Raw genomic sequence first — 16,431 nt, 5'->3', positions numbered from 1 at the left:
ACAGATAATAGTTTTGATTTACTCTGCTTGACTGAAACCTGGCTAAAACCAAATGATTATTTTGGTCTAAATGAGTGTACTCCACCAAACTACTGTTATAAGCATGAGCCCCGTCAGACTGGTCAACAATATATAGTGATATTCTCAATGTTACCCAGAAAACAGGATACAGGTTTAACTCTTTTGAAATACTAATGCTAAATGTTACTCAGTCAGACATGCAAAAGAAATCTAATGTATCTCTTGCTCTGGCTACTGTGTATAGACCACCAGGGCCGTATACAGAATTCCTTAAAGAATTTGCAGATTTCCTCTCAGACCTTCTAGTTACAGTTGATAAGGCGCTAATCATGGGAGATTTTAATATTCACGTTGATAATGCAAATGATACATTAGGACTTGCGTTTACTGACCTAATAAACTCCTTTGGAGTCAAGCAAAATGTCACCGGGCCCACTCATCGTTTTAATCATACACTAGATTTAATTATATATCATGGAATCGATCTTACTGCTATAGATATTGTACCTCAAAGTGATGATATTACAGACCATTTCCTTGTATCGTGCATGCTGCGTATAACTGATATTAACTATATGTCGCAGCGTTACCGTCTGGGCAGAACTATTGTTCCAGCCACCAAAGACAGATTCGCAAATAACCTGCCTGATCTATCTCAACTGCTAATTGTACCCAAAAATACACACGAATTAGACGAAATTACTGACAACATGGGCACTATTTTCTCTAATACATTAGAAGCTGTTGCCCCAATCAAATTGAAAAAAGTTAGAGAAAAACGTACTGTACCATGGTATAACAGTAATACTCACTCTCTCAAGAAATTAACTCGTAGTCTTGAACGCAAATGGAGAAAAACTAACTTAGAAGTTTTTAGAATTGCATGGAAAACAGTATGTCCAGCTATAGACAGGCTCTAAAAACTGCTAGGGCAGAGCATATACACAAACTCATTGAAAATAACCAAAACAATCCAAGGTTTTTATTTAGCACAGTGGCTAAGTTAACAAATTACCAGATGCCACCTGATTCAAATATTCCACCAACGTAAAATAGTAATGACTTTATGAATTTCTTCACAGATAAAATAGATAACATTAGAAATACAATAGCGAATGTAGATTCTACAGCGTCTAACACTTCAGTTTCATCCATCGCACCCAAAGATAAACTGCAGTGCTTTACAACCATAGGACAGGAGGAGCTAAATAAACTTATCACTGTATCTAAACCAACAACATGTTTATTAGATCCTGTACCCACTAAATTACTGAAAGAGCTGTTACCTGTAGCCGAAGAAACGCTTCTCAATATCATAAACTCGTCGTTAACTTTAGGACACGTCCCAAAACCATTCAAGCTGGCGGTTATCAAGCCTCTTATTAAGAAACCAAAACTAGATTCTAGTGTACTGGCAAATTATAGGCCTATTTCAAATCTTCCATTTATGTCTAAAATTTTAGAGAAAGTTGTGTCTGCTCAATTGAGCACCTTCCTGCATAAAAATGATCTGTATGAAGAATTTCAGTCAGGTTTTAGGCCCCACCATAGCACAGAAACTGCACTTGTTAAGATTACAAATGACCTGCTTCTTGCGTCAGACCAAGGCTGCATCTCATTTCTAGTCTTACTTGATCTTAGTGCTGCGTTCGACACCATAGATCATGACATACTCATAGATCGATTACAAAACTATACAGGTATTCAAGGGCAGGCTCTAAGATGGTTTAGATCCTACCTGTCCGATCGCTACCATTTTGTTTACTTAAATGGGGAGTCATCTCATTTATCATCAGTAAAATATGGAGTGCCACAAGGATCCGTCCTAGGTCCCCTTCTATTTTCAATATATATGTTGCCCCTTGGTAATATTATTAGAAAATACGGAATTAGCTTCCACTGTTATGCTGATGATACTCAGCTATATATCTCAACGAGACCAGATGAAACTTCCCAATTATCTAAGCTAACAGAGTGTGTTAAAAATGTAAAAGATTGGATGACACACAATTTTCTCCAATTAAATTCGGATAAGACAGAGATACTAATTATTGGACCAAAAAACACTACACAGAATCTTATAGACTACAATCTGCAACTAGACGGATGTACTGTTACTTCCTCTACAGTCAGAAATCTGGGTGTTATATTAGACAGCAATTTGTCTTTTGAAAACCATATTTCCCATGTTACAAAAACTGCATTGTTCCATCTTAGAAACATTGCCAAGCTAGAAACATGTTATCAGTTTCTGATGCAGAAAAGCTAGTTCATGCATTCATGACCTCTAGACTGGACTATTGTAATGCACTTCTAGGTGGTTGTCCTGCTTCATCAATAAACAAGCTACAGGTCGTCCAAAATACAGCAGCTAGAGTCCTTACCAGGTCAAGAAAATATGATCATATTACCCCAATTTTACAGTCTCTGCACTGGCTACCTATTAAGTTCCGTATCAGTTACAAAGTATCATTACTTACCTATAAGGCCCTAAATGGTTTATCTCCTGCGTACCTAACTAGCCTTCTACCACGCTACAACCCATCACGCTCCCTAAGGTCACAAAACACTGGACTTTTGGTCGTTCCTAGGATAGCAAAGTCCACTAAAGGAGGTAGAGCTTTCTCACATTTGGCTCCCAAACTCTGGAATAGCCTTCCTGATAATGTTCGGGGTTCAGACACACTCTCTCTGTTTAAATCTAGATTAAAAACACATCTCTTTCGCCAAGCATACGAATAATGTTCCTTTTTATTTGTGAGTGTAGTTGCATCTGATCAAAGGTGCTTTTTTTATTCATTAGCTTGGGTTAAACTAATTTTACTTTGTTGGATGAGAAGCTATGCTAATGATGTCTCTGTGTTTCTCTGTTTCTGCTGGATCTTCATCCCGTGGTAACTAGGATTTAAACAAGCTCCAGTCTGGATCCAGAACACCTGAGAAGAGATGATGCTGACCCTCAGAGGACCCCAGATGATGCTAACCTTGAATCAACAACAGAACTAACAATTATTGCTAAATGTGTGACTGAATCATATAATAACTTAATAATATTGATAGTTCATCGTCTAGCTGACTACGTCTTGTATTATTATTATTATTTTTTCTAAAATCCTGTCAAATGTGCACAAACTACTAGCTACTACTAAATATTGTAGAAACATAATTTTCTGTAAAGTTGCTTTGTAACGATTTATTTTGTAAAAAGCGCTATAAAAATAAACTTGAATTGAATTGAATTGAATAATATATGAATGAATAATAGCCTAAAGAACCTTTGTGCCAAAAGGGTTCTTTCTTGTCATTGTATAACCTTTTTAGCATAAAAGGTTCTTTTGAGTTGAGTAAAGAAGCCTATGGTTCTATATAGAACCCCAATGAACCCTTTTTTCTAAAAGTGTGTTGTCATAACGTTCACCTTGGAGATTGAAAATGTTTCTTTTTTGAGACCCCAGGAGCCCAAATTCAGACCCAGGACAATAAAACCCACAGAAGAGGTGGGAGTTCAAAGGAGGAATCTTTATATTACCAAACTGCAGGGAGAGGAAGAGTAGATATAAGTCATGATCTGCAAGATTAACCACAATCTGATGTGATCCGACCACCTCAGAGAAAACCAGTGTTGAGCTGCTGCAAGAGCTTTTGAAGCACAGCAGCTGTGGTCAGAGAGTTCTCCTGTGTTCTGATTGGTGGATGATGATGATGATGATGATGAGTGGATAAAGACTAGAGCTATCAAATAGTGAGAGAGTGATCTGCTCACCTGGTTATGTTCGTGGATGTTTCGACGTGGACAGCAGTTCGGAATGGAAATATTGTGATATGTGTACTCATATTTTTGTTTTAAAGGTGCCCTAGAATGTGTTGAAATAATATTTTAAATTTGTCTCTGATATCTACAAAGAGGGTATGTGGCTTTTTAAGGGCATTTAAAATGTCCAGATGGTTTTACAGGTCCATTTTCAACCCTAGAAATTGTCCCTAGAATGAAATGGTCTGTTTTTACCTTATTTGGAAGGGTCATGAATAGTAATGAGGAGTTCTGCTCTGATTGGCTGTTTCACTGCGGGCTCATCACAGCAGCTCAGAGTGACAACAAACAGCTCCAGCGTGACAATGGAGAGATGAGGCGTTCAACAGTACATGTTTGAGTCCGTTTCAGATGAAGATGCCGATTTTGAGGAACAACCAAATGTTTTAAGATTGGAAATGGACGCTTCTGAGTGGTAAGTTTATTTTTTATTTTCAGTAAGAACTTAACTGTTACGTCAATTCTAGAACTTCAGCCTAAACGTTAACTAGCATATAGCATTAACTTTACACGTTAAGTTATAACGTCAGCAGTCACAAATTGTATTTTTAGCATGATTTTAAAAACATTAAAATTATTATATTGTCAACCTATAATTTTACAATGATAGGTTTTTCACGTTGAATCAAGAACATAAAACAGTGAACTGTGTAACGTTAGCGCGTGAATGTATTGTTTGGAAAGTATTTACAGGAAGTTAGCCTTTTGAAGTTATTAAAGTTGATTTATTTAGCCAACAAAAGTACAGTATAGAAGCCACTCAATATAGTCAATGTCATGTTTACTAGCTGCTTTATTGTGATTAGGACTTAGCCTCATAACAACAAAAACTTAATCAAGGTCTATCTTTTTTTACAGGTGTACTTGTGGAAATTGTGCACGCATGGCCCTCGAGAGAGAAAATATATGTTGCAGGGAAATACCACAGGTATTTCACTAGTACACTTGATAGAAATGTATTCAACCTATCTATGTGTGTGCTTTCTTCTACTTCCAAACAAAGTATGAAAGATTACTGTAAATAACAGTGCCATTATGATTTGTTTTCTTTTGCAGGTCACAAGAAAAATGAGAAAAGTGCCTAATACAAAATCCTGCATGACAGACCATCCTGGCCTTGAACCTGTGTGACTCAATATATACTGTATTCTTTGTAAAATGCAATGAATGAATGTAGCAATGAATGTATATAGAGCTGACCATGGGCGTTACAGTCAGAGGGATGGAAAGGTAAGGCCAGTTTCACACACTTGCTACATTTTGTGTAAATAATTGGGCTCTGTTGCATCCTGATGTTTCCTGATGCTGCTGGACAATATGTTGGATTCAGACCCCGTCTTGACTGAAACGTGACACATGCAGAGCAACAGCTTCTTCCATGGAAGGTCTGTCATGCTGAGAAGACCGGTCCGGAGGCACAGGAATCTGCTGTATGCCATCCAGATATGGAAGAGGATCACGGACAACTTCTTCAAAAACAGTATTCATCAAGTTGATGACACAGCCTGTAAAGTATAATAAGTTATTCATTTAAACATTCATTTGTAAGTATTGTTTAAAATAAATATTTTTGGGAAAAGCTTATAAAATGTTGGCTCTGTTTTTACTGGTTTGACGGTGTGTCCTCCCTCTGGAAAGAGAAGCTTGTACACAGCATTCTCACTGAAGTCATCTTTACAAGATACAACCTAAAGGATAAGAGAAACAAACACAACAATTGTTCATATTGTCATAGTGAATAAATCAACTTTTTTATTCATCATTAAAATTATGAAAATATTAAAAATAGCACTTATATACTCATACTAATACAATAAATCTGTACCATTCTGTAAACTGTGACCTCTAACTGAAAGGCAGAACCAGTTTGCCCACACAGAAAACAATAGTATGCCTCCTTTCAAACATAACTGTTTATGTGTTGTGTTCTGACCTATGTTCATGTTGACACCGAGGGGACACTGGGTCAGAATGTGTGTGATTGTCTTGAATGTGGTTCATGATGGAGGTCCATCTGGTTCCCTTCTCAGGTCCTGAATCAGAGCTGCTGGCAGACCAGTACAGGTGCTGGGGGATGCTCTTATGCCACTTCTTCACCAAACTACAGTCCTTCTCTCTGGACATTTTCTACATCTTCTTTGTCAATCCTGATTGAGTAAAAAGTTACAGGCAAAACATATCAGATTTTTTTATTTTATTTGATGCAGTAAGCTTTTTCAGAAATATGGATCCTAATACCATGAATATTTGAAATTTATTTTCTTTCAAAGACGCAAGCATTACCTTTCGCCATGTGCCAGACGTCATAATAGAAGTTAATTTTACGACCCTTTAAAAACTTTTTTTTTAATCTGGGGGTGACGGTCAGTAACAACACAGTCCAACTTTACACCGCTTTCCTTCAGGAGGTCCAAGCTTCTTCTAAGACCCTCCTTCTCCACGTGGTAGCTTCCCCCTTCCTCATTGCTCTTAGTAGAAACACACAAGTATAAAATGTATATGTAATATCTCCATAAATTACTTCTATATAAAGAAGTGTGCATGATAAATATAAGTATTTTTTTCTCTACGTAAAAATTGCTGAGTATGTTATGTATGCTGTATTTTATCTCTAAAGTTTGCACAGATTTGTTACAAACTGATATTAAAGACAAAGTTGTCAACTGCTTACATGACATTTAAAAACAGAATAATTGCAAGTTTTACATAGTTATACATAACAGGAGTATGTTATCCATGACAAAAATAGTCACTAATCATTTTTAAATAATGCAGAGGTATTTATAAGACAGAAACACACAATCTTAATATTTATAAGTACTTGTGCAAATGCATAGTTGTTTGCATAGAAACAGAGACTGAAATAAAAATGTGCACCTAGTGAGTAAGCTTGCATGAAATAGACGAAAGTAAAATTATTTGACAAAAGGGAATTTACATATGTATCTACAGTAGTATTTTGTAGATTTATAAGACAACACAGGCAATAATTATTTACCTCAGCATAAATACTTTGTCATACTATTTAGAACTAAGCCAATAGTAGCGCTGGCTGTCATTTGATTTGGATGGGAACTTCGGATTGTGAATCATTTGAGTCAGTTCGGAAGTTCGTAGCGGGTTCGCGAATCATTTGCGTCAGTTCGGGAGTTCAAATCGGGTTCGCGAATCATTTGAGTCAATTTGGGGTTTGCAAATCATTTGAGTCAGTTCGGGAGTTCGTAGCGGGTTCGCGAATCATTTGCGTCAGTTCGGGAGTTCAAAGCGGGTTCGCGAATCATTTGAGTCAATTTGGGTATCGCGAATCATTTGAGTCAGTTCGGGAGTTCGTAGCGGGTTCGCGAATCATTTGCGTCAGTTCGGGAGTTCAAATCGGGTTCGCGAATCATTTGAGTCAATTTGGGGTTTGCAAATCATTTGAGTCAGTTCGGGAGTTCGTAGCGGGATCGCGAATCATTTGCGTCAGTTCGGGAGTTCAAAGCGGGTTCGCGAATCATTTGAGTCAATTTGGGTATCGCGAATCATTTGAGTCAGTTCGGGAGTTCGTAGCGGGTTCGCGAATCATTTGCGTCAGTTCGGGAGCTCAGAGCGGGTTCGCGAATCATTTGAGTCAATTTGGGGATCGCGAATCATTTGGATCAGTTCGGGAGTTCGTAGCGGGATCGCGAATCATTTGAGTCAGTGCGGGAGTTCAAAGCATGTTTGCGAATCATTTGAGTCAGTTTGGGGATAGCGAATCAATTGAATCAGTTCGGGAGTAGGTAGCGGGATCGCGAATCATTTGGGTCAGTTCGGGAGTTCATAGCGGGATCGCGAATCATTTGAGTCATTTTGGAATGGAAATATTGATATTTTATTTGTTAACAATACTTTTCGTACCTTAATTTCCGTAAATGTTATGAAATTAGAGAACTAAGCTAATAGTAGCGCTGTCCGTGTCATTTGATTTGGATGGGAACTCCGGATTGTGAATCATTTGAGTCAGTTCGGGAGTTAGTAGCGGGATCGCGAATCAATTGAGTCAGTTTGGGGTTCACGAATCATAGCTGTATGGATAGGGATTTTTAACTAATTTAGTAGCTAGTTCTCATTACGTTTTCCACGCGTGTTTAGGTGTGATATGTGAACTCATATTTTTTGTTTTAAAGATGTGCCTTTTAACAGTATCAAGTATATTCAAAAACTAAACAAATCGTGCCTAAAAAGTGCACACATCTAGGCTAATGTAAAGTTATATGATGAAGTCATACTAGTGAACGTGTGCATTTTGAGTGCGTTCTTTCACTGCATTATTCGGTGTATTCAAATGCTTTTATGAATGCATGAGAATGATCACAAAATTTAAGATATGGGGGTTAGAAAATGTATATATTTATATCATTTTATGTAGTTAATCAATATCACACGAAGAGTGCCATTTCAGTTTTTCTCCAAAAATCAGCATGATTAAAATGTGATATTAAGTTACTACAGACAATAATTTTATTACAAATACAAAATGTTGCAGAGTAATGTAATATATGAATGAATAATAGCCTAAAGAACCTTTGTGCCAAAAGGGTTCTTTCTTGTCATTGTATAACCTTTTTAGCATAAAAGGTTCTTTGGAGTTGAGTAAAGAACCCTATGGTTCTATATAGAACCCCATGAACCCTTTTTTCTAAGAATGCGCAGAGGATAGAACCATCCTCCCCAGGTCAAGTTTCAGTGCTTCATATTACTTAATTGAGTGAAAATAAATGACACCCATGATTCTTATTAGTGTTTCGTAACCAGAAGCTATTACTGTAAATATAATTCTGTTGAATCGCCTAGACCTTTTTTTAAAGAAAAGTTTTTGTTTGTTTGTTATTTTCAATAACCTGTTTTTTTCCTGGCTTTGTTTAGAGTTTTATCTTTTGAGGGTCACTATAAACCACTGTTGCGTGAAGAAAAAGCACAAAAAAATCTCAGTTTGTGTTACATTGCAAAAAAAAGGATGAAGGTTTTTATTATTATCTACAACTAAAATGTGTAACATTAAGTGAAATAAAATAAGATAAAGAGAAAAATTATGAATAATTCACATAAGAAAAAAAAACTCTCCATAATTTGGACCAGTGTTATTTTAGTATTAATATATTGTTATTATTATATAATTATTGTATATTATATACTGTGCTGTATAGTTTTCATGTTTTTATATTTTAAATGCATTTTTAAAATATATTTTCTGTTTTCATTTTAATCTTAGATAATTTACGGTTTATTGTATTTTAGTTTTAGTTTGTTATACTCAAATTTAGGCTAAAGTTAAACTTAAAAACTAAAACTTTATTTGATTTCATTTGGTTGCATTAATTTTTAAAAATCCATATGGACAAAAAAAAACAAAACACGAGTTTATAAAAAGTATCATTTTTAAAACTTTTAAATGAATTTTTTTTTTTTTTTTTAGATTAGAATGCTACATTTTAACAAAACAAACATCCGAATGATACTAAAATAACACTGCTGCAAAAGATGACTACTTTTTAATTTCTTGTGTTTAATCGAGAGTCTGTGGTCAAAATGATGCCACTGGCACAGCTACACATCAGAATCCTGTCTGACCAATCAGATTTAAGGAAGATCTACCAATATATATTTGGCTGCAAGTAGCAGCTCGGTTTCCGTCTCAGTGTCAGGTTTTCCCTCTCTCCATCTCTTTGTGACTCAGTCTGACACACTCCACATCCGGAAGAAAGAGTGTGTCCCATGGGAAGAGATACGGAGACGAGCCGAGGAGTGTCTGTGTGACTCTGGAGAGCCCAAGGTTCAGTTTAAGTTACACAAACGTGACCCAGACCCAGATCACGAGAGCCTCGTATCTCAGGCAGATGAGCTTATCTTGACCTACTTTCTGCTTGATGTTTATGCCATGGGCTTTTTTTGGACTTCGCCGCTAGAACAGGGTCTTTTTAGGTGAATTCAGAGATGTGAAGACGAAAGAAGATGGTCAATGAGCTCTCCGTGACTCAGATATAAAGCAGCTTGCAATTAAGCTCAAAACACATTACCGTTAATATGCCCACAAGAAATTAAATATACAAGTGAGATCTCAGTAGTGTCTTCTAATCAGGAACAATACCGTCTTTAAAAAAGTCTTAAAAATTAAGACCTTAAAATCGGAGCAGAAACTCGTATAAAGTCATGGCAATAAATGTGCCGATACAAATGTCTAAATGTTCTTAAATCAAGCTGGATTTACTTGCAAAATGAAGATATGATGAAACTGTTGTTGTGTGAAAATAAACTTGAAAAAAATTAATGTGCCATTAAAAAAAAAAAAAAAACATGTACCTGCAAGGTTGTTATAAATAGCGAAAACTATACTATTAAAAATAAATATATTATTTGAAATAAAATAAACATTTACTGAACTGAAATCAAATATAAATGGAAAGTTCACCCAAGAAATTAATATTTCATGACCATTTGCATCAGTGTTATTTTAGTATTATATATATATATATATATTTATTTATTTATTTATTTATTTTTAATATAATTTATAATAATTTTAAATATTTTTTTAATAATTTATTTTGTTTTCATTTTAATTTATTTAAAATTTACTTTAGTTAATTTTAGTGATAGTTGTTAAGTTTCATGTTATAGTTTTAGTTGAACAGAGTTAGACTAAAGTTAAACTTTATTTATTTTCAGCATTTTTGTTTAGCCTTAGTTGAAGTACTAAAACTAAATAAATCAAAACGTAATAATATATATATATGAAAAATAAACTACAATGTTATAACTGAAATATGACAAAAACACAAGAAAATAACTAATATAATTATTTCTTTATTTTTACCTACCCTTCCACAAATGAAGGTCGTAAATCAGAGCATGACGTCTTGTTTGTTATTAAACTTTCTAGAACAAATATCTAAACATTCTTAAATCAAGATACATTTACTTGAGATGCAAATTGAAGACACCAAGTCTGGTTTTCATAAAACAAAACAAAAAACTGAACAAAATGAATGAGTTTGGACATGCTAAGAGTGTCAACTTCCTGAAAACACTAAAGAATCATCCTCAAACCAATTATATTCGATCCTCCCTCCATTCATCTCCTCATCAACAGTCTACATCTGCAACAGATGAAAAATGTGTGGAACCGAAGCAATTTGGCTTTACACAGTTTTCGATTAGTCTTTTCATGAAGGCTTCTGTCCTCAAATGATTTTCATTTTAGCTCCTCATTTCATGCTCCGTGGCATATTCCAGCAAATAAATTGATATGCCCTGTATTTTAATTTTCAGGATGCCTAGCTGGAGGCAGCATGCATGTCTATTCAAAACCAAATAATTTTTGTATCCTCAGACACAAAATGATCAAAGATGAATCAGAATCTCCAGCTCTGAACAGAAAGTGCCCTAATTCTGCAGTTTCCACCGGGAGGCGCTCGCTCCGCACATTTGAGCTTCGCTTTCTCTTTGTGTGTCAACCTGCTGTTCACTTTTCCTGTAAAATCTCCTACAGTTTTCCAGGCTCTTGAGCCGCACCAATTTCCAGAGCTGTGTCTTGCAGTGCACGCACAGTGGGAATCTTGGAAGTCGTTGGTGACGCGACGTCCGTTCCCAGAATGCTCCAACTTCCCACTTGAAGTGTGCAATGCATTTCCAGAACATGCAACTTCCCAGAAGTTTAGCACTGGCATCATGGGAGGCAAGGGATGCAATAAGGCTGGAAATGAGGTACAAGGCAGTTTGATAGATGACTAAACCAGTGAGCATCAAGCAATCCAGTGTGATTTGGCTGTATGTGGAAGGTTTATAGTGAAGGTGTGCTCTTAAATATAATGGGTTTAACAGACTGGAGCCAAAGGAGAAGCTCAAGGTTTACAGTTGTTTAGGCAACTATATATGAAGGGCTTTGGTTTTCAGCGGCTGGATGATTCCTAAACCCCAACACACTGATCCAGGGAACATCAAATGTAATAACTCCTCAACATTGCAGTCTGTTTATAGGCAGGTGAATATCAGCACAAAACAAGGTTATGATTGGGTATATGTGGCTTATGCTACCAAGTGTAAAGATTTGATTCCTCGTTTTTGGGTTTTTGGTGGATGAGTGTGTTAACACTTTAGGGTTTTAAAGGAAATACGAATTAAACTTAAAATTTGTGTATTATTCTGTATTATATTTTTGTATTTTCCAGTGTAAACATTATTCAATCAAGATGAGAAGCAGAATTACTCGATCCTAATTATTGTTTTCGTATAAAAATGATTTTAAAAAAATTGTTCATGCTTAAAACAAGAACAAATGCCTGTCCATGGGGTAATAAACTATTGTAAAAAAAATTTTTTAAACGTAAGTGCAATTGTGATTATCTTTTCAGAAAATTTGGTTTAATATCTTAATTCATTTTGTTTCTCAAATATAAGAATATTGATATATGAATGTTTCGATATTTGCAATGGAAAATGCATATGAAATATATATGCAAGCTTCTTTCTACCATTCTTTCTATTTTTTATCTGACAATGACAAGGTTGGAATTGCAATTTTATATCTTGCAATTTTGTCTTTTCTCTCAAAATTCAGAGTTTAAATCTTGCAATTCAGTTTTTCTTTTTTTGCCACAGAAAAAAAGATTACAAAGGTATTTGTGACTTTATCTAACAAATTCTGTCTTTCTTGTTATTGCAATTTTATATTTTTGCTGTTTAGAAGAGTGTTTAGTCTCACGGTTCTGACTTTTTTTTTCTCAGAAATCTGAGTTTACACTCACAATTCAGACTTAAACTCATAGTTCTGATTTTATATAGATTTTTCTGTTTTCTAGATTCACAGTTCTGATTTTATATATTGTTATTCAGATTATATATCTTGAAATTCTAATTTTATATCTTGCACTTCAGAATTTTGTTGCAATTCTAATTTTCTATCTTGCAATTCAGAATTTTGTTGCAATTCTAATTTTCTATCTTGCACTTCAGAATTTTGTTGCAATTCTAATTTTATATCTTGCACTTCAGAATTTTGTTGCAATTCTAATTTTATATCTTGCACTTCAGAATTTTGTTGCAATTCTAATTTTCTATCTTGCAATTCAGAATTTTGTTGCAATTCTAATTTTCTATCTTGCAATTCAGAATTTTGTTGCAATTCTAATTTTACATCTTGCAATTCAGAATTTTGTTGCAATTCTAATTTTACATCTTGCAATTCAGAATTTTGTTGCAATTCTAATTTTCTATCTTGCAATTCAGAATTTTGTTGCAATTCTAATTTTACATCTTGCAATTCAGAATTTTGTTGAAATTCTAATTTTACATATTGCAATTCAGAATTTTGTTGCAATTCTAATTTTATATCTTGCAATTCAGAATTTTGTTGCAATTCTAATTTTACATCTTGCAATTCAGAATTTTGTTGCAATTCTAATTTTACATCTTGCAATTCAGAATTTTGTTGCAATTCTAATTTTACATCTTGCAATTCTGAATTTTGTTGCAATTCTAATTTTACATCTTGCAATTCAGAATTTTGTTGCAATTCTAATTTTACATCTTGCAATTCAGAATTTTGTTGCAATTCTAATTTTACATCTTGCAATTCAGAATTTTGTTGCAATTCTAATTTTACATCTTACAATTCAGAATTTTGTTGCAATTCTAATTTTACATCTTGCAATTCAGATTTTAGTTTTTCACCACCAAATAAAAAAGATAATTGTGACTCATCTCACACATCTGACTTTCCCATAATCACCAGAAAGAAGTCATAGTTGTGAAATATAATTTAAGAACTGTGAGAAGAAAAGTCAGAATAATGAGAGAAAAAGTTACAGTTACCCTTAAAAAAAAAGAATCTCGAAAACATGTTTCCAAAAGACAAAAAATACTAAGAAAATAAACTTTTTTTTTTTTTTGCAGTGTTGATCTCTGGTGGTGCTTTCATGGTGGAGGTTGATGAATATGAGCGGGTGAAGGATAGAGAATGTTACTGGGGTGAAGTTGGGTCAGGATCAGGTGAGATGAGGAATGAGAAAAGCACTAAAGCCTCAGCTGTCTCTTCATCAGTAATCCAGTCATCAGGAGGAGAACAGAACAGCAGTGAAGGAGGATCTGCTTTGTGATACACTTCCTAAATCTGTGATGAATAAATAAATCATGTGTGACACCGATCCCAACAGGAAGTCATGCACTGTTACTTTCTCAGGACTTCTTTTTCGTAAACAAATAATGATTAGATGCACGCACCGGCTACTTGTGCACATGCTTAAAAATAGAGCCTTTGAAATGCATAAAATATTCTTTTAGTAGATAAAAGGTTTATTAGATAATCAAAAAAGTTTATTTAACAATTGTTGACTTAAAGGGTTGGGGAACCCAAAAAATAATTGTCAGTGCCAAACAAACAAAGAAAAATATTCAGCCACATAATTTCAAGCTTTATTTTAATTTTACAAGAATTATGAAACCAAAAATTTAAATGATATTCTTTATTTACACAGCAGGGTTTCTCCGGGTCTTTAAAAGTATTGCTCTTTCACAAATCTAGGCCTAAAAAGGTCTTACATCCATAAATGTTGCATGCATCTAATCTTCTGATGTGCTGTTTGCAAACATGGAGGGGTTCATGTTAAATTGAATTAATAGAAACAAGAGCAAATATTTGCTTAATGGAGTATAAAAAGTATTATTGTGGCTTCCTAGGATAGTGCACAAATTGTATGTTTTTCTGCGCTTGTATGAAGATGTTTTGTCTTTCCTGCAGCTTGAACTGTCCTCGTATGGAAAAGAACTGCATGAAGATTCTTCCACATGCTGCAGTGGAGTCTGAACCCACATGAAGGTGAGGAAATCATCAAATTATTGTTTTATTTCTGGGACTCAACACACAAATCCCTCAGTGATTTGCTATGTTTCTTTCATTTTCATCACTGCTTTTCTTGCAGCTTGAAAACAAATGCAGTATTTCAACACTTAAAAATGTCTGAATTGCAATCAGTCCTAGGTGTGTCTTTCATTTTTATCCCGGGAACGTCGCATGGCATTAATAATAATTTTGTGTGTGTGTGCGTGGGCGTGCGTGCGCGTGTGTGTGTGCGCGTGCGTGCGTGCGTGTGCGCGTGTGTGTGTGCGCGTGTGTGTTTAAGCGTGTGTGTGTGCGCGCGCGCGCGCGCGTGTGTGTGTGTGTTAATTTAGTTTTTTTTAATATGACATAAAGAATTTATACAAATAACATTTATTCATATATTTAATATATTATATCATCTACATATATATATATATTTTAATTGACATTTTAAAATTACTTTAGTGGAATATATATTTAAAGTATGCATCAAATATGTTGTTAATATAATATAATATAATATAATATAATATAATATAATATAATATAATATAATATAATATAACATAATGATTATAAAATTGTGTGTTCATATACTAACTAAATACATTTTACTGCATTATTTTGAAATAATATATTTTAATTTAGAACTTTTTACAGAATATTTACAGCATGCTTCAAATACATTTTGTTAAAATGTATTTATCATAAATCCTAAAATGTGCTGATATACAAGCTTTGTTAAAAATACATTTGATAATATATATAAAATGAAATGTGTTTATATGCAAACTGTCAGAAAATACATAAAATGATCATAAATCCTAAAATGTGTTCAAACTTTGTCACTGGAATACATTTTATAATACATTTTGAACAGTATGTGTATTTTGGAACCTGTATTTAAATCTGCACTATTAAGTCATTCTGAAGTTTTGTTACATAAAGCAGCTGTAAACTTGATGAAGAAGTGTGAGTCGTGCGCTCACAGCTGGTTTACTCTGTAAAACCACTGATCCTCAACCACACAAATACGTTAGATACGAACTAATCGTGCTCTGCGCTGTTCTGCTGGATTACTGGACATGAAGTTAACCTCAGGAAGCCTCCAGTGCCCTCACAATCCATCGGATTTCTGCAGCATCTCCTTACATTTATTCCCAGGAATCTCACATGGCACAAACACGTACTTCTGATCTTTCTTTGAGTGTGTTTTAAAACACACACACACCCTAAATAAAATAAAATGTAAAAATTATGTTACCCAAACATATTGCAAAATATATAAGTATTTTAAAACATTTATTATTTGATGATTTTTTGGGGTATTTTAAAATCAAAATGCATTTTTAAAATATAAAAAAATTATATATATATATATATATGTTGCCCAAACATAATACAAAATATATTTATATAAATGTACGTATTTATATTATTAGTTTTTTTTTTTTGTGGTTATTGTTTAAAAAAAAAAAAAGATATACATTTCAGAAAAAAAAATAATAATTGGCAAACATGTTGAGTTTGCTTGTACATATTATTATATTTCATTACATATTTTTATTAATATAGTAACCTGAATATTTTAAAAACAATTTGGGCATTCTAGTAATTATGTGTTTTCATATAATAATGATGTCAAAGAAAATAGAAATATTTATTTATAAATATATGTATTTTTTTACGTTATTTACAGTATGCGTCTAATACATTTTGGTAAAGAAATGCATAATGATTATAAATCATAAAACAATAGGTA

At 34.0% G+C, this 16,431-nt stretch overlaps 1 long non-coding RNA gene across 2 annotated transcripts; it reads left to right on the top strand.

The window, feature by feature from the left end:
• Positions 1 to 4,096: 4,096 nt before the first annotated feature.
• On the top strand, positions 4,097 to 5,970 carry LOC113081524 (uncharacterized). 2 transcript variants are annotated; one of them, XR_003282240.1, is made up of 5 exons: positions 4,097 to 4,247; positions 4,691 to 4,760; positions 4,889 to 5,062; positions 5,163 to 5,344; positions 5,863 to 5,970. It is a non-coding gene; the product is annotated as an uncharacterized LOC113081524 (long non-coding RNA). The 2 variants fall into 2 exon arrangements; XR_003282241.1 differs by having other exon boundaries at positions 5,163 to 5,339; positions 5,863 to 5,947.
• Positions 5,971 to 16,431: the final 10,461 nt, after the last annotated feature.

The sequence above is a fragment of the Carassius auratus genome, unplaced genomic scaffold (assembly GCF_003368295.1).
Source record: "Carassius auratus strain Wakin unplaced genomic scaffold, ASM336829v1 scaf_tig00034518, whole genome shotgun sequence".
In the NCBI taxonomy this organism is placed as follows: Eukaryota; Metazoa; Chordata; class Actinopteri; order Cypriniformes; family Cyprinidae; genus Carassius; species Carassius auratus.
The sequence above is the reverse complement of the archived record's forward strand: the minus strand, read 5'-3'. Positions and strand labels throughout refer to the sequence as shown.